This window comes from Zosterops lateralis (assembly GCF_965231275.1).
Source record: "Zosterops lateralis genome assembly, chromosome: 4".
NCBI classification, from domain to species: Eukaryota; Metazoa; Chordata; class Aves; order Passeriformes; family Zosteropidae; genus Zosterops; species Zosterops lateralis.
The window spans coordinates 38,474,109-38,492,869 of NC_139765.1; the positions used below are offsets into that span (position 1 = coordinate 38,474,109).

Below are 18,761 nucleotides of genomic sequence, written 5' to 3' on the forward strand. Positions count from 1 at the left end.
TCTATATACCTCTTTGGCAAGGATTGTCCTCTTTTCCTATTAGGATGCATTCTCTATATAACATTGACATCTCACAGCTGTATCAAGGTGTTTATGATCTTTTTGGCATGGTTCCCTTCCCAATTACACTTTGGGAGCTTCTGAAGGTGGCTGTTCCGATATTCAGAAAATTTCCTCCTAAAAATGTCACTTCTTCACATCATAATGAGGTATTGTTAATATAATGCTGTTTGTCTCAATTTATCATTGCTACCTTTTTCTGGTCAAGGGTCATAAGGATACGGTGATAATCAGGTTTGTATCCTATTTAATTTCCCTATATAACTGCAGTTTCAACTACTGCTAGACTGTAAAATTAATTTGCAGTCCTTGTAAATCCAGAGCTTCCCAGTAATATAATAGAAGTGAATTTTGCATTTTTTTGATCTATATTTTTCTACAGATCCTTTCTAAAGTCATTACCTGTCCATTGTTGCAGGCACTTCTTCACTTCCACATTTTAGATGACAGTGTTTGTTTTTTTAAATTGTAAGGATTTTGGTACGTAGTCTGTGGTCAAGATTTGTTTTGAGGTGCCTAAAGTGAAGCCCTGAAGTCTCCATTTTGTTCCAGTTCAGTCACTGGGAAATGTGGATGGCCATGCATTTGGGAAATCCAAGCCATTGCCCTAATACAGACTTGGGAGTTTAAACTCCTATTTTTGAAAACTTTGACCAAATTAATTACAGATTTTGATTTATGCAGACAGATCACCCTAAGTTCTTACTCTTTTAGATAATGGAAAATGTGCAAAACCATTAAAATAGATACAGGAGGAGATTATGTGCTGAAGTCTGCATTTTGCCCTAATGTTTTACTACTGCTAGAGACTGCGAATGAAAGATGCTAGTGCCTCAAGTAAGAGAGGAGACACAGCTGCAGAATTTGTGGGGTGAGTATTATCTTCCAGAGCATTTATGGCAGAAGGTACTTTTGGTTGAAAGTTTACTCAGCTGAAAGGTTACTCACACTCCTAGAAGAGAACTTGGGACTACTAGAAGAGCAACCATAAGTCAAGTCCAACATCAGAGATGGGTCATGATGGAGCAGGAAAATATGGCACAAGTAATTGCAGAGGTGTAGATAACTTTTGATGATGAAGATGTAGAAAAGAGAGTTTGGTGGAAACGAAGATCCAAAGAAACATCCAAGTAGCAGACGAAAAATAGGATATCTGAAGAGATATAGGGTAACAGAATCCAGGTGCTACAGAAAAGAAAACATGAAAGGCAGAACAGAAAGAAGAGAGGAAGAGAGGAAGAGGGTGCTGATGCAAGAAAATAAGATATGAGTATGAAAGATGGCTGTGGATTAGAACTCTATGGAGAGAATAGACAATACACATCTGATTTGAAAAAGAATTAGAGATGAGATGAAATGAGTTTAAAACAAATAGAAGAACACTCTTTAGGGCCTCATGGAAAACAGATTGTGTGATTGGTATTGCCCACTAAGAGTCATCAATGGGCTTGTCTCCTGAACAGACAAAAAGGTATATTGGTTTTCAGACTCTGGGATGCATAGAAGTAGAGACAAATTGACAAAGAGTCTTTGTTGTGAGAAAAACACAGCATTGCTATATTTGCAGTAGGCCGAACAGGAAGAATTTTAGGAGGAGCAAACCAGGGAACCTCAATAGCATTGCTATCTTTTCCAGTGAGAGAGAAAAAAGCAATGATAGTATAAAAAACAGGGCTACTGAGATGGTTTGTGGGTTCCAGCTTATGGAACTAAGTTGCTAATTCATAAGGAAAGTTTTAAACAAATAGATGCAGAGAGAATGCTGAGAGACACTTATGTAAACTCCAAATAATACTCATGTTTTATTTCACAGCAACAGTGAAATTAGGTAAAGGGTGGAAAAAAATACAACTAAAAGCTAGAAAGTTTAGGAATAAAGAGAAATTATTAATGAGTAGAGTCACAGTCAAATTGATGCTGCAGCTAAAATCATGTAATTTGGCTAGAGAATTGAATGAAATCAGAAGGAAAGAATTGAAACAGGCAAAGACTGAAAAAAAATAAGATAAAGAACCTAAAATTAAAAATGAAGGAATGTGAACAGTGGATACATTACATGAGTTTAAGTACTATAGAGAAAACAAAAAGGTGTAATAGAAGAGCTAGAAGGACTGAGAAATATCTGTTGAAGGATTTGCAGTACTCAGAGAAGAAGGCAAATGCACTGGGTAGGCATGACACATTTTTAAATCCAGAATGCTGAAAAATAATGAGATAAAGGAGCACACATAGAAGACATTAAATATTCAATCTGGGGATGAAATTAGGAAAATTATTTTATGAAAAGATCTTGAAGATCAGTTTTATATGTTGCAAGTGTTCGTTTTAGCATCAATGTAGAAATAATTTTGCAAGGCGTTGTATTAGGAGACATTAATTTCCCTGACAAAAATTGGAGAGAAAATGCTACTGGTAATTTTAAGACCACCAGTAGTGCTGAGAAGAGAACAATGTAGCACATTTGGGGACAGATTTTATTTAGCAGTTTCACCATAGAAAGCAGTACAAAAGTCTGGAGGATGATCATGAGGTTTCTCGATGCTCTAAAGTGAAGAGGTATTGCCAATATTCAGCTTGATCAGATGATCATATGAGAAGGACTGAAATACTTTCAGGATTACAATGATAAATAGAAATGGGTGGATGTTACAAGGGAAATGTGCAAGTGCTTTTTAAATGAACCAGGGATTCGTTAGCTGAAGAGGACAGACACATCAAAAGATGTGGAAGTGCTAACAAGGCTGAGAAGAATCAGGAACAGTGGTTGATCACAGGACCACCCTGAAATCCAGAAGTTGGAGAAGACACATGTGACCATAGGTCGTGCTATTTCTGAGATGGGAAGCAAGGCAATCCTTGGCTGAGCAACTATCTTCACTCATGCTCGTGGAAGTGAGCAGCCCCAAAACAGAGGAAGATGCTTTATTGATAGGGAATTGAGGTTCTGCTTAGAAGAAAATTTAAAATAAATTCTAAAGAGGAAGAAGACTGAAAAAAATATAATGGTAAATACACTGTGTGTTCAAATCAAACTGGGAAGGAGAAAAAAGCATTTTAGTCACAAAACTGCAAGATTGTAGAGCAGCCCTGCTAATGCAACAGGCAAGTTTTAAGAGGAGCTTAATGAATGGAACATGTCTGCCATGTAGGGGACTACCATGTAGTGACCCAGACGTTCCTGTCCCCCAGCAGTCAGCACCCCAAGTCCACCACCTGGGACCCAAGTGTGACTGTGCCCATGCTGCCAGTAGCCCTGTGACCAGCCCAGGCCCTGAAGAGCCTGGTGGGGCTGTCAGGGTGGAGTCCAGCCCTGCTGTCTTCCCTCACTGTCTCCAGTGATGGCTGGGGGGTGGCAGTGCTGTTCCTGCCACCACCAACAACCTACTTGGGGGTTGCAGACCTGCACCCAGCAGAAGACACCTGCCTGGACTGTGTGTGTATGGTGGATGCAGCTCCTGACTTGCCTGAGTGGGCACTCCACTAGTCCCTGTCAATTCCATCCTCTGGGACATTCCTAGAGCAAGGCAAACCTGTGAGGGTCATGTAACCCAAGGAGCATAACAGAGCCTGTGAAAATATTATCCAGGTCTTAAAATCCTAGCAAAAGTGACAATTACAAAGTAATTATTCACTGTGGGTTGTGCTAACGTTTTCTGTAATACCCTGGTTGTAATTTTTTCACTGGCTTCATGGCCATTCTAAAGAAATCAATATCAATGAACGTATTTTCTGGTTGGAGAAACAGCAGCCAGGAACTCAAAGGCCACCCAGCAGAGTGGGGACAGAGACTAAAGCAGAACTGAGCTCTTTCTGAGGAGCTGGTCCGGGAGTCTGTACAACATGTGCTTAGAGAGACCTTGAGAGAGAGACCCCATTTCTTAGGGCAGCCTGTTCCACAGAGAGTGAAAACCAGGCCTGAAGATGGTGTTAATGCTTTGTCCAGAACCTAACATGGTAAATAACCTATCAGTGATGTCAGATTTAAGCTTGAAAGATAACCGTTTTTGATGGCAATGCCTAGATTGGAAGAACAGTAATATTTGTGTTAGTTATAATACTGAAAATATCTTTTAGAAAGTTTAGAAAAATCAGTCATTGCGCTAATGGCCAAATTGGTCTGGATGGTCTCATAAAAAGAATCTATTCCCCATATTTGGCTGAAACCCCTTAGAATGCTTATTTCTTGTGTGTTTTCCTGAAGGCAACACTTTTTCCTGTCCCTTGCACTCAGGAAATAAACTCTTTTCCAGTGCTGTAATGCAGGAGTGTAAAACCCTCCATCAGAACATGGGATGGGAACCAGGCATCTATCCTGCTGCATGACACAGCAGATCATCTGTGTCTTGCATGCAGTCACAAGTAAGGGCTATATCCATTAATGTTCTTGTTGATGCTTCCCTGGCAGTATTACATTTTTTTACAAATCTGATCACAACTTGCTGTACAAGGACTCAGTTGGTTCAGTTTTCTATTTTTAAAATGAACTAAATATCATATCCTTTGATAATTTAAATGAGTGTAGCATTTGGAATGGTGATACTGTGCCAGCTGAGGATATGCCTCCATCTCTCCTACCAAAACCTAACCTCAGCTCACTCTGGTATTCAATGCTTTATCTAGTAAATCCTTCTGCCTGCTTATATAGTACAAAGTGGTTTTAAAATTGCGGGAGTACCAGCAGAACTTTTCCTGTTGCAATAGAATCCTCTGCCTGCAGAAGGATCATGGCATTATGAAAGCATTTTGTGCATTGGTCATATTTCCACCCTTGAAATAAATAAAAGTCATTTGCCATATGTGAACAGTAGAGCAGGATAGCACTGAGGTACATTTGCTGAGGCACTTCACGCTGTGGAAAATAAAAGGACCTACTTCTAAATCCAGATCTCCTGGGATTAAGGAATTAAAATCAGTGTTCTTATTTTTCCATCCTTTTCTCTACCATCTCCAAATATAGACCAGTTAGAGTGGAAAATCTAACTCTTAGTGCAAATGTATTGAGTACACAAAATTGGTATGTGTCTATATATTGGTAGGTTAACCACTTTTCATGTCCTACTGGGACTTGTAGACACATGTACTCACGCAGCTATTTATGTGCTGGGATTTTTCACATAATTAAGGGGTATGCAAGCTCATACTGCTAGTTTAAAAATATAAATCCATTTATATAAACATGTGAAGCCAATACAAAATTCTGTACATATGACAACAGTGAAATTGTGAGTTCACCAAATGAGATGAACAAAGTTAAGTGTAATAGTGCATAAACTCAGCAGGATTCTAGACAAAAAACACCAGAGACTTTAAAATAAAAATGGAAATGTTTATGTTGGATGATATTGAAAGTATAAGCAATACCAGCAAAGTCAGTTCCTTTGTTCTATAGTGCCCATGAACATCCCAAATTCTCTATAATATCTAGCCATGTGCCATTTAAAATTACCCTCCCACAATGACTCATTTTTTACTATAATGTTTTCTCAAGCACACACTTGCATTTATATGTAGAGAGAGATCATTGACTTGTGGTTTTCATTTTACTAATCATTTAAAATATAAGGATCCAAATTAATTTGTGTTTGTCTCCTTTGTTAAAATAGTTTGCTACTAAAATATCTGAATGCTGTAGCTTTTAAGAAGCTGTATGAAATATATGTATTATATATGTATTATATATATATATGTGACCACACATTGTCTGATGAAAAAAGATTTTGGGTATATGTACAGAATTTTTGTGATGGTTTGAAGAATTTTGGAGTGGCCTAGTAGTCCTTATTCTACTCATTAAAACTAGGAGGCATTTTGGATGAATGATAATACTAGAGGAACAAGCTTACTCGTATGTCATTTACCCTTAGGTGCTATTTTGCTGGCATACACGATGATTTGGATTATTGTTACCTTGTAGCATGTAAATACTGAAGTTGTAATTTGCACAGAAAATAGTTTTTCTTGCAGGATTAATTTAGGAATAATATTGAAGGTGGAGGAAAAAGTAGGTTGTCTATTGTACTCCTGCCCCCTTGCATCTGGAAATTTCTTAATATTGAAAGTGTTTGTGGCATGTTTTTTGTGAAGTGTAAGTGGTGGAAGAAGATTTTCTGAATAAGAAAGTAAGACAGGACACAGAGAACCCTAAAGTCCAGAAAGTCTAGTATCAAGCCCATTGCCTGTTGAAATAACTGCTATTTGCAGCTGAGAATGCTCATCAGGTTCCAAATATTTGGCTGCAGTTCTCTTTCCATAAACATTGGAGTCATGTCATGGAGATACATGTCTATGGGGCTCAGCCACACCTCTTTTGCCTTTGTCTGCCTCTGGTGGTGCAGCCAACACTACAGCCCAGAATATCCTTATCATTCTTAGTTCCTCATTTTAAACATTTTAAAATTTGTTTTGGGGCTTCAACAGGCCATCTTTTCCCGACCTCTCTCCAATTTGGAGTTGCTGACCTCTTTGTACGTTGGCAAACCAGGTGACTTTGCTTCAAGTGATTCTGATCTTAACCTACATGTTGATAGAAATAGCTGGTGATGTTTTAAGTTTCAAGAACAGTTTGAAGTTTTAAGAGCTATCTCCACCCTGTTGACCTATTTAGCCTAAACAGATTGCCAAAACTTTGGAGATGCCAAAGGTTGTGCTAGTGAGTTACATTTGGGTCTCCCATCCAAATAAAAGGGTGGAGAAATCCAGATGCAATGTCATTCAGGAGGGCCAAAAGCCCTGTAAGAGTTCATGAAAAATATTTATTTTTCATTTTTAATCCAAACCAGAATAAACAGCACCACATCTTTTTTGCCTTAAACTCAAGCACAGGAGAAATTTGGACCACCACTGAAGGTAGAAATTCTACATACCTGACCTTATTGTCATGTTTTTAAGCAGAAACACAATGGTTTTAGTGAAGTGTTTTGCTTAAAACAGAGGACTGTCTAGTACTTGGGGAGTTTTGGTTGTTTGCATTAAATATGCATGATAAAATATTTTGACAGCTCTTTGCTTGTGTGTTGACAATGTATGTGCAGGTAGTGTTACTTGTGAAAAGCAAATCCTGGAAGGTACCTGCTTGAACCTATCCACAGCAAGAAAGTCTTCTCACTGTGCATTTTAGGTATAGTTTAGTGTAGGACAGGACAGGACAGGACAGGACAGGGTAGGACAGGATAGGATAGGATAGGATAGGATAGGATAGGATAGGATAGGATAGGATAGGATAGGATAGGATAGGATAGGATAGGATAGGATAGGAAAGATAGACAGACAGTCACAAAACTCAGCTTGCCACCAATGCTAGCTGACCGGTTTTGCCAAAATGGACTGCTCTCATCCTTTTCCCAATAGCTGTTGGAGGAATCCAGGAAGGGCTTCTTATGTCATAGATATCCTGATCAGAAATGTAGCTACAAAATTTCTCTAGAGCATAATGTAGACAGTGCCAACTGGTTGACTATTGGAGGTTTTCCTTATTCTGATTGATACTGGGTTTGGTTGGAAGAGAGTTAAATTTGTTCATAGAGGATGGTGGGGGTTGCGTTTTGGATTTCTGATGGAAACGGTGTTGATAACATGGGGATGTTTTGGTTACTGTTGAGTGATTACACGGGGTCAAGGCCTTTTCTGCTTCTCAGACTGCCCCACCAGTGAGTAGGCTGGGAATGTAGAAGAAGCTGGGAAGGAACACAGCCAGGACAGCTAACCCCATCTGACTAAAGGGATATTCCAGATCATATGGTATTATCCTCAGCAATATAAACTGGGGGGGTGGAAGTTTCCTGGGGCCTGCCATTGCTAAGGTAATGGCTGGGCATTCTTATGTTGATGATATGCAATTATTTTTCCTTTGTGTCTTTTTTTTTTTTTTTTTTTTTTTTTTTTTTTTTTTTTTTTTTTTTTTTTTTAAGTTGTCAATTTTCCCCTCCAGTTTTAAAATAATTAAACTGTCTTTATCTCAACACATAATTTTCTCACTTTTACCCTTCTGATTCTCCCTCCATCTTGCTGTGAGGGCATGAAAGAGTGACTGCATGGTACTTAGCTGCCTATCATGGTTATGCCATGACAAGAACTGAACTGCCATATGAGCCCATTAATTTCTCATGAATCCCTGGAAATCATAGTTCAGAATGTGATTTGGGTAATTGTCACGAATGTGCATCTACAGTGCTTAATTTGCCTTGTTTCTGCTCTGCTGCTTCACTCCTAACCAGTATTATTCTAATAGCAGTGGAGGAAAAAAAAAAACAAAACAATGGATGAGATTCATCTGACTAAATATAAACATCTACAATAAAAGTCATCACTTCTGGCTGCCTTTGTACTGAATGGAGACAAACACACACTTATAACGTATGATTCATCTCATTCTGAGGTAGGTGTCTGTGCTGGTTTTGGGTGGGGTAGAGTTAATTTTCTTCACAGTGGCTGATGTAGGGCTGTGTTTTGGATTTATCCTGAACACAGGGTTGATAATACAGAGAAGTTTTTGCTATTGCTGAGCAGGGCTTACACAGAACCAAGGCCTTTTCTTTTTCCTTTTGTACTGCTGCACAGGTGAGGAGATTGGGGGTGCATGGAAAGATGGGAGGAGGCACAGCCAGGACAGGTGATACCAGTCAACCAAAGGGATATTCCAGACCATATGACAACTTGCTCAGTGCATAAAGTGGTGGGAAGAAGGAGATCTTTGGAGTGGTGGTGTGGGGCTAGCTGCTGGTTGGGGTTAAATCATGACAGTGTCTAAACTAGTATGCATGAATCATGTCCTAAAAATGCCTGATTTCAAATAATAGGAGCTTCTGATGACAACTTCAGGTGTAGGTTTCTTCACTTTACAAATCCTTATCCAAAGGGAGATGAAGTGAATCTCACATAAGGAGATACTAAGAAGAGATAAACAACCACATAAGGCCAGACCATCTAGCTTAGTACCACCAGAGCCTGATGCCTGAGACAAGATACTTAAAGAATAATGCAAGACCAAGGCAAGTATTATCTTTCTTTGTTATCCTCTCCCAGCTTTTGGTAGTCAGCAGATTAGAGTCTCCCTGTGCCAGAGGTTTCTGTCTGAATCACTGCTTATTATATCTTCTATGCATTTGTTTAGACCAGTGAATTAATGTATCCCACTAGCCCTCCCCTTCAAACTGTCCTCTGAGGCTTCAGGATTCTTCTCCAGGATTAAAAGTATCCTACTACTACTAATCTGCCTGCACATTCAGTCTAATCCCTCTGTATTTTCCCTATTTCTATTATTGTATTCAACATGTATGTGCAGCATACATCATATCAATGTGTTTTATTTTTAATTTCTTTCCTGATATTTCTAACATCCTAGCTGTCTTTTTGACCACTACTCTGTATTACACTATTTTTGTAGGTAATTATTTACCATTACTCTTGAACTGGGTTCCTTAATAGCAGCAATTAATAAATAAATGAACCATAAGGTTTTTTTTACCTGTGTGCATTGCTTTACACTTGTCAAGTAAATTTTAAATTCTATTTTATCCCTTATCCCTAGAAGATGCTTCTGCAATTCTTTGCATTTGTCTTGATTATAGCTACTCTGGTCTATTTTATATGGTCTGCAAATATTGCTGCCTTCTTGTTCATCTAGTTCCTGTATAAATACATAAAACAGGACAGATTCCAGAACAGTTCAACATAGGACAACAGAGATATACTTCTATGAAAGGTGACCTCTTAGCCTCAATATTTGCTTTGTGTATTTTAAGCAGTTATTTATCCTATAAGAGCTGAGTTTTTTAGAAACTCTTTAATAGAGGACCTCACCATAGTCTGTTAAATTTTATGGTGCATATTTGCTAGTTAGGGATTTTACCACAGAAGGATAAAGTGAATTGTAAAATATACATATCGTTATCAAAGGCTTTAGGTTGTGGAGGGAAAACACAGAAGATCATCTTATAATAAATAACAGAGGAATTGTGTGAAAAGGGGAAAGAATGGAAAAAAATATAATTGATTTCATTATACAATAAATTAGTTAAAATAAGTTAAAATACTAGTGCTGGGAAGAGCAAGGTTCAGCAGAGGAGTCTTTCCCTGTCTCAAGCCTGCTGCTTTAGAGTGTGCCTGTCTGCTTCTAATGTGCAGCCGTAGCACACCATGTGAAGTATAAATATGGATTCCTTTAGAGGTTTGATGACATTTTGTTGGAAGACACAAACATGTTTCTTGCAGATTTGTGATCTGCAAGAATTCAGCATGTGCCAGTACACTGGGGACTGTGCCATAGATCACAGTTCAAAATTGCCAGTTCACTCTATTTATTTACCTGGGTTAATAGAAACAAAAGAATATTGAATTGCAATTAAGCTGAACTTGGAAAAGGATTTATGAAACCTTGTCAACTGTGTTATCCAACACAATACCATTTGTGGGAAAACAAAGATCGTTCATTTAGAATATGTTGAAACCGTAAGTGAAATCACCTTACAAATATTTTTTCTCCTTGAACGGATAACATCTGACGGAGGGGAAAGCAATGCCTAACCCACTATTAAACATTACCAGGTTACCATTATAGTTAATTAGTGAGGCATTACCCATAATCCTCTGAAGACAATCACTTTCTGGCTCTCACCCAGGCCTGCTGCAGTATAGGCTCACTGACTCCAGAAAGTTATTTTTCTACAAGAAGCATATTGTGAAAGAAGCCTGGTGGAGGTGAAGCACATGTTGTTACTTTGTCTTTAAGAGAGTGGTTTGATCACAGCACTTCTGATGTTCATTTCAATGTCAGGAAAATTTTTGCATCAATTTTAAAAGCATAAGTCTATATACTAATTGCTTTTTCTCTTTGGCAGATACCTAACTTTAACTAGAAACTTCTTTTAAACTTATGTCATAGTTGAGAACTCATCAACAGAGTATGAAAATCAGGTCACAGTTTGGAAAACTACAAGGTTTTTTCACCCTGTGAAGAGAAGAACTTCTTTGGAGATGTGGATGATGGGACAGAGTGCATCCTCAAGTTCATTCACTGCATAAAGTTCAACACACTGGTGGAGTGGCTAATACACCAGGCTTACTGGACTTCTCAGGATGGCCTGACAGTAATGCTGAACATATTTGTATGTGACTTGTGTTTCCTTTTAGGATTGTGCCAATATGGCCCACTTCCTGAACAGGAAAGTGCCAGCATAACTGTGGCTACAGCCCATTCAGTTGCTGAAATGAATAGAATGCTGTGCTTTAATCCATGATGGTGTATCCTGGTTAGTAAAGGATGCTCGCTCCCAGGTAGCTGACTGGTATGTGGATGGACAACACAGTAAGCATGTCACTGGACTGTCAGACCTTTATCACATACAACTTGAGAACAGCTCAGCAAATACCAACACTGGCTACTGGAGACAGTAAAGGAACATAAAAAGGGACTGCTAAGGTTCTGTTCCTTACAGGATTTCTGACTCATGGTGATAAGCTATTTCTGATGAACATCCTAGTATTTAGGCCCCCACATTTTCAAGGTGAATTTTCAATGTCCTTTGAAAATGACTCTTGCCTTTCCCTTTCTTTCATACTTTTATTTTAATATTATTCTAGCTGGTGATGCCAGAAGATGTGAAGATCAGGAAAAACCCCATATGTCATTACTTAGCAATCTTGTTGCTCTTCTGGGCTGCATTCTCCATAAACTGCATTCAATATTTTGCTCATTGAAACATCACTGTGCAAGCTGCTCGGCCCAGAACAGGTTGCATTATAGGATCTCTGTCAGGGGGATATTGGATAAGAAGACCTCATGTAGCAGGCATGGTGACTTAGCATGTTCCATTTGAGGAGCACGATTTATTAAACAGAGAATATGTAAATGGACTAATTCACCAAGGTGTTGTGGCTTTGTACTGCTGACAAAGGGCTCCTTTGAATTTTCTTGTTGAGCTGCTAATTGTCATTTGGCACTCCACATTGCTACATGGATCAGGGGTGGTAAGGGACAGAAATGGACTATGTGAGAGAAGACCACCTCAGTAAATAAGGTAGACTTGGACAGATGTTGTCCATAAGCTTGCCTGGGGTTCAGAACTTGGCCAACTCCTCACCCAAGGCTCACTGAGACACTCCATCTGGAAGGCCGGATCTACTCAAAATGCATGAACAAAGGCATTCCTCACAAATTTTTTTGTGGGTTCCACCCCCATTATAAAGCCAGAGCATGAAGACACCCTTTCCATCTCTTCTACACAGTAATGTAATGGTGTGAGCCTTCAACTTCAAGGTGTAGGAAATCTGGACTCAGACCCTCTTCATCTTGAAGACATGAAGATTCAGATCTTCCAGTTAAATGCCTTAAACCCTGGCTATGGGGAAGCAAAGGGAAGTGAACTTAGTTCATTTTGTCAAAATAAATGCAAAAAAGAGAGCTAAGGCCAGAGAAAAGGAAGGAGATCTGGGCAATTTCCTGAAGAAGGGAGTCCTGGACTTTTGATCTGTAGTTTCAGATAACTATTCCTGTTTATTATATCAAAAAGTCACTCCATGAAAGAACTGAATTGAAAAAAAACCCAAAACAAACCCTTTTCAGGGGCCTAAGTGTTTTGAATCTAACCATAGGTCCTTTCACTGCTGACTTTTATGGTGCTCTATCTCTTTGATGCCCTTGCAGTGAATTCCCTTCATTTTACTGTAGCAAGCATGGTGATCTGTTACTGTAACTTTCTTTCTGAGAACAGTGACATGCCTGTAAGCTGTGCCTGCACATGCAGAATATGTGGTGTGTGCTTTAGCCTCACTTCCCAGAGCAGAGATATTATTCTTACTTTGGCTCACTTAGTCATTTCACTAATGGCTGGGAGAAGAATAATGGAAATGTGGAGATTTGGCTCATGAGATACAGCTGCTGTGCCGTGAGTAAAGCCCCCTTTGGAGATATCATTTGGGGCCAATTTCCTTATTTTGTAGTCAGGCAAAACTCCCATTGACGTCAATGGGAATTTTCCTTCCATAAAAAATGGGGGCTCAGGTTTGGCCCTGATTATTTTGTCAGCTTAGACCACCTTGGATAAGCCATTATTCTAAACACCCATGGTGGGCACAATGCCTCTGTAATGTATTTAAGATATCCTCAGGTTGCATAAAGAGGTAAAGTAAGGAAAAACAAGTCATCAGTTGCCTTTTTTTTCAGTCTTTCCAATACGATGAGTCTTGTATGAATTGTTGGACATGCTCATATGCATAAAGATAGCAGGTATTTTGAATTTAACCTTTCAAAATGCATTTTAAATCAGACATGGTAATAGCTTGTTAGTAGAAATGTTAATAAAAATGCATCACATTCAGGGATATTCATAAATGTAAACCGCTTACTCCACCCCAAGCTTACAAAAAGTAAATGTTATCCATTTTCACATAGTTTTTCAGCCAAAGTCTTTTAAGCATATAACTTTACAGCTTTCATAAAAGGGCATAAAAATGAAAAATGTGTTTTGCAATGAATCTGCCACTGATATGAGTGTTCAGTTAAATGGACCATGCAAGAAAAGAGGAAAGATTTGCTACTGGGGTATTGCCAGTGATATTCTTTGACACTTCTATGGTCTCATGTGTTCCCTATCAAGAAGTACAGAGCACTGGAAAATCCCAAACCAATTAGCTTGAAACTAGAGCAGTCTATATACATTTGATATGCAGTCAGAGGACTCTGACTTGAAATGATTGGAACTGAACTATGGCCTTTCTATTAACTTACCTTAAACCATTTTTGCTTTTGTTGACATAGAAATTCACCAACTCTATTTATACCCTGGAAAATTGCATGTTTCTGCTTAGACAACAGATTCAAACTGTGTTTTTACTAGTGGCAGCCATTTGGAATTCTTTCCTACCACACTGTATCCCATTTCATTTTAAATCTTCTCTTCTGGACACACATTAGATTCATACTTCTGTAAAATCTAGTTACCAAATCTGGTAATTTATCATTGACATTAGCCAGCGAAATATGTAACTGGTTCTAGTCCAGCTCTTAAATTTGTTGTATTTTGTTCCCATCACATAAATTTCAGTTTTGCTGGTGCAGTTCAATACAGTTCCCAGTGTAAGATACAGGCTGCCATACATCTGGTACTGCATGTGCAGAGACAGGAGTGTCAGCTGTGCTGTCCTGTCCTTTGTCTTCAGCCCATCCTTCTGTGCAACAGGTTTGAGGACAGGTGACTATGAAGTAAGGATAGTTAGTTGATCCATTTGAGCCATTGTTTAAGCCCTTAGAGCTGGTGGATGCTGAAATTGCTGTAACTCAGAGTTACCTCCCACCTTTGTGGTGCAAGTTCCCAGGAAGAATCAAGAATGGAAGTTCCAGGGAGGAACAAACAGATCATCCTGGTGGCAGAAAGCCTGCCTGCAATCTGACCTGGGAAGTAATGTTAAGTTCCCATGGTTTCTCTCCTTGTAATCTTTTGATTTTGGTGCAACCCCCCAAACACCAGATAGAGAGAGAGCCGTTAGTTTGGGGAGACAACCCCTCTGCTGTCCAACCACTCATTCTGACTGAAGGAAAAACCGAAACCCTAAGAAAAGGGTACATCCTCTACTCTGTCACATGCTTTTACACATAGAAAGATGCATTTAGAGCACAGTAGAAGGTCTTAATGAAGTATGAAATACAGAATGCCCAGAGAGTAGTATTCCTTGTGAAGCTAAAAAGTGGAAGTGCATCATGAATATATTTACATTTCTGCTACCCACTGGCTTACCTTCCGTAAGGCTGAAGTCTTCCTTTTCCAGTGCTACAAATATGGAACCACTCATAAAGATTAAATTCCCTTAAAGAAAAATAACAAAGAGAGAAAAAGAATTATTTATTGCAGCCAAGGAATGCACAAACTACCGAAAGAAGAATTTTATAACTGTTTAACACAATATAACAGAGAGGTTATGCCAGTATTCAGGAGAAAAAAAATAGTCCCATGAGGAATTCAGCTTCTTACTTGATGTCTTACGTAATTTCATTCTCCTCTATATAGATACTGTTTAGTTTTAAGTACAAAAGTAGTATCAGATTTGTTTTTCATATGCAAGAAATCCCATTTCCATCAGTTCAAGATTTATCTGCTAAGGTTGAATTTGTGTTCTCGGGCATAAGGAAAGACACTTAGATCATTTTTCAACCAACTGATATGTAAAGGACCTGCCACTACTCTTCCAAACACATCCAATTCAAATGCATCTTGGTCTTTGTTGGTAGAGGATGCAGGTCAAGTTTTTGGTCTCTTCATGGCAACTCACTTAAGTTTCCTCTTTGGCTGTGCTGACCAGTGCATCCTGAGCAGGCACATGGACTCCCTGCCCTACATACGGACAGTTGACCCCTACAGTAGAGAAAATGGGACAGATGTCAATCTCAGGGACAAGCCACGACAGACTGTGATTGTTTAAAATGTTTCCTTCCCAGAACAGGACAACCTTGTCCAATACTCCTCCTGGGAAAAGTCTCTGCCCTGTACTAACCCCTGCATGTTATTTGGGAGAGTATTAATTGTCTCACTTCAAAACTGGGAAGTATTCTAACAATTACATTTAAGAGATCATCCTGGGAAATTGTTCAAACTGATGTTCTGACTGTAATTGTTTTACTAGCAATGTAGTCCAAAATATCTCAAATCTACCCCATTAAACTTGGAACAGTAAGGAGTACACTTCAACTGGTTTATATGGCAAGCATAAATCTTAGTGTGTTACAAGGTTCCCATTGGCCTTTCTGACTTAAACTGAAGTCTCGCTCAGTAGTGCCAGTTAGTGGTAATTTGGGAACAGAGCAAAAATGGTGAAGACAAGTAAGAACAGCATTAAGAAATAAACTCAAGCCTTTGAAAATGTTAAATAAATGTATCTATGTAGTTTTTAAAACAAATGATGGACATCTCTCAAGACTGCTGAAATAATGTTATCCCCCCTTTTTTTCCCATAACTTTATTCCTTTGTCTAACCAGGAATAATTCAGTACAGCTGAAATTTGGGAGCTGAATTGAAATGCAACTGGGACTAATCCCAGTAAAGTTACTTGCCTCATGCCAGCTATTGACTTCAGTACAATGAGTAATTTTAATTGCATCATGAGTGTCTGAAACACCTTCTATTCAACAGACCTCTTTGGAAAAGTGAAGGCTTCTTTTTGGGATAAATCCTTTTTCTGTCTTTCTTTCTTTTTTACAGTGAGTGAGGACTTAGAAAGAACTTAATCATCAAACTCCAGACTAAATTAACAGTAGTGTTCAAAACAAAGCAAGAGGACTAGAAAACATGCAACTCTTTATAATTAGTTTTCAGTCCCAGTGGGAAAATGAACAAATGTCATTAAAACCCGAAAGAAAAGTAATTATATTTTCCATATCACTACACAGACATCTTCAGAATTGCAAGTTTTGCATTCTCACATTTGTTGAAACAAAGAGCAAATCCAAAGTTATACTTGCAACTGTATTATCTTTTCTTAATTATTTCAGGCCTTTCATCTATTGTATAATGAACTTTTTTGCAGAGAAAAACAAACAGAGAAAAACAAATCCAATAATAAAATTTGTGTAATTTCATGGTTTTAACTTCCTTTCTTGTGAAGTGGTCAAAAAGAGCATGTTCATTCTATTTTCATTACAGAACTTCTTGGCAAATACTTAATTTTGGAATGACTTCCTTGACATTTCACTTACCAGTATAAAGAAAAATGAAGAAGGATGAAGAAGAATTTCCACCTGAAAACTTTTTCTGTGATGCTGCCATTGTACTGTTACAAGCAGCAGCTATTCAAAATCTTCCTCAGTTACAAGAGAGAATGTTATTTAAATGTTGATAGTGTGTTATGTTATGTTATGTTATGTTATTTTTTATAATACAGTTTGTTTACAGCCAACTTTGAGGTGGCAGTTCACAGTAATCCTAGGACATTTTGTTTGATGAATCATCTAAAACTACTCCTAATCTGCATGAGATATAGGCTTTAGAAACTGAAAAGAACTTCAGGAACTCACCACTTCTGAAGAAGATCTTTGCAGCATCAAGATCAAAGTAAAAGTGTTCCTGGAATTCCCTCTCAGCAGAAGATAGTGTTTCAGGAAATCATCACTGGTTCAAAAACATGTATGGTACATTGATGTACAACATCCTTGAACAGTGTGTCTGTATCACATTAAATTCCACATTAGTCCAGTATAATATGTGTGATGCATAGGCTTGACTACGCCTCTGCACAGCTAAAATAGATTTATAGATCAGTGTTTCCCTTATGTGTCAGGAGAGTTGTTAAAAAAAGCACCCCATAATATCAGGAAGTGGGAAAAAACTGGAAATGTGGTTGCATATAAGGATAGAAACCCCTAGTAAACACTGTACTCTGAAACTGAAAGACTATGGAGCAGTTATCAAGCCCATTAAAGCTAACAGGAGCAGTTCTGACCACGAAAATTAATGCAATTCACATACAGACTTGAGTTCTCTGGACAAGTTTGCATAAAACAAAACTGAAACCTTGTTAAAAAAAGACCAAAAACCAAACTTGAAGTGAACCAAACCTCTTCCTGAGGGTTGGAAAAAATTTGATTAATTGTTTAATTTTCACATTCCTCATCTTTTCCATTTTCAGCTGGGAGAAAAAGGGGACAAGAGAGCATTTTGTGGTATTTTTACTGGCCTGACTGAAGCTGAAGAGGTATTAGAGGTAATCTCATGAGAAAGTTTGACCTTGCAAGATTTCCGATGATTTCCAAAGCCAAAAGATTCAGATACATTTGGGTAGACTTTGAACAAACATCCAAACTTCAGCACGCCTGCCTGAAATGAAGATCCAAATGTTTTTATATACCTTCCTTGCCCTCCTTGATGAGCACACATTTATATTGTGTGCACATTTGGATGTGTTATTTGTAATACTTGGGAAAATATATGTACATCCAAGTTCTTGTCAGAGGGATTTCAGGGTTGAAGTGCTAATTCATTGCTCAAAATAAAAGTTGATATGAAACATAAGTGCTAAGTACTCCAGAAAGTACATTATGAAAAAATAGTTGAGCTATATGCAATCTTCAGTCTCATTAGGAAGTGAGAAAGAGATGGAATGGAAAAAATTAACTTGTCAACATAGTCATATATAATTTTCAAAGAGCTCAATGTGAGCACAAGATGTTGCACTGACCACTGAAATAAATCAAAAAGCTGTGAATTGTTCCAGAGATTTATTGATTTAATTACCAGTCATAACACAATGTGTTTGTTCTAAAGTAATCCTACAAAAAAGAAAATGCAGCTCTTGAACTGAGAAGCAGATCCTTTGAAACGGGTGACTTACAGACAGTGTGTAAATCTCTCATTTCCTATGCAAAACTTAGAAAAGCTTTCTACAGAGAAGTGCAGCATCAACAGAGCATGCTAAATGTTAGAGATTCCAATTGTGATCTTTTTGACCTCAGAATAGCTGAAGATTTCTCTATGATCTTAGTCATCACTGAAACCTGAAACAGGAAAGGAGCACACTGACCAGGAAGATGACTTAGCATAGGAAAATCATTGGCACTTTCCAGTTCTACATGCAGATAGATACCCTGAAACACTTGTACCAAGAGAGAAGGAGCCTGAAGAAAATTACCTGATACTTCCATCTGAATATTTTCCAGCATTTCAGTATTTGAATATCCTGATTCATTACAGTTGAGCAGAAGATAAAGTCTGCTGAGATA

General features: G+C 38.2%; 1 long non-coding RNA gene across 1 annotated transcript in view; it reads right to left on the minus strand.

The window, feature by feature from the left end:
- The window catches only part of LOC310908063, a 54,459-nt gene that overhangs the window by 13,463 nt on the left and 22,235 nt on the right, over window positions 1-18,761 (minus strand). The window contains exon 2 of the long non-coding RNA XR_014589775.1: window positions 14,790-14,858. This is a non-coding gene — a long non-coding RNA (uncharacterized lncRNA). The remainder of the gene's footprint in view (window positions 1-14,789; window positions 14,859-18,761) is intronic.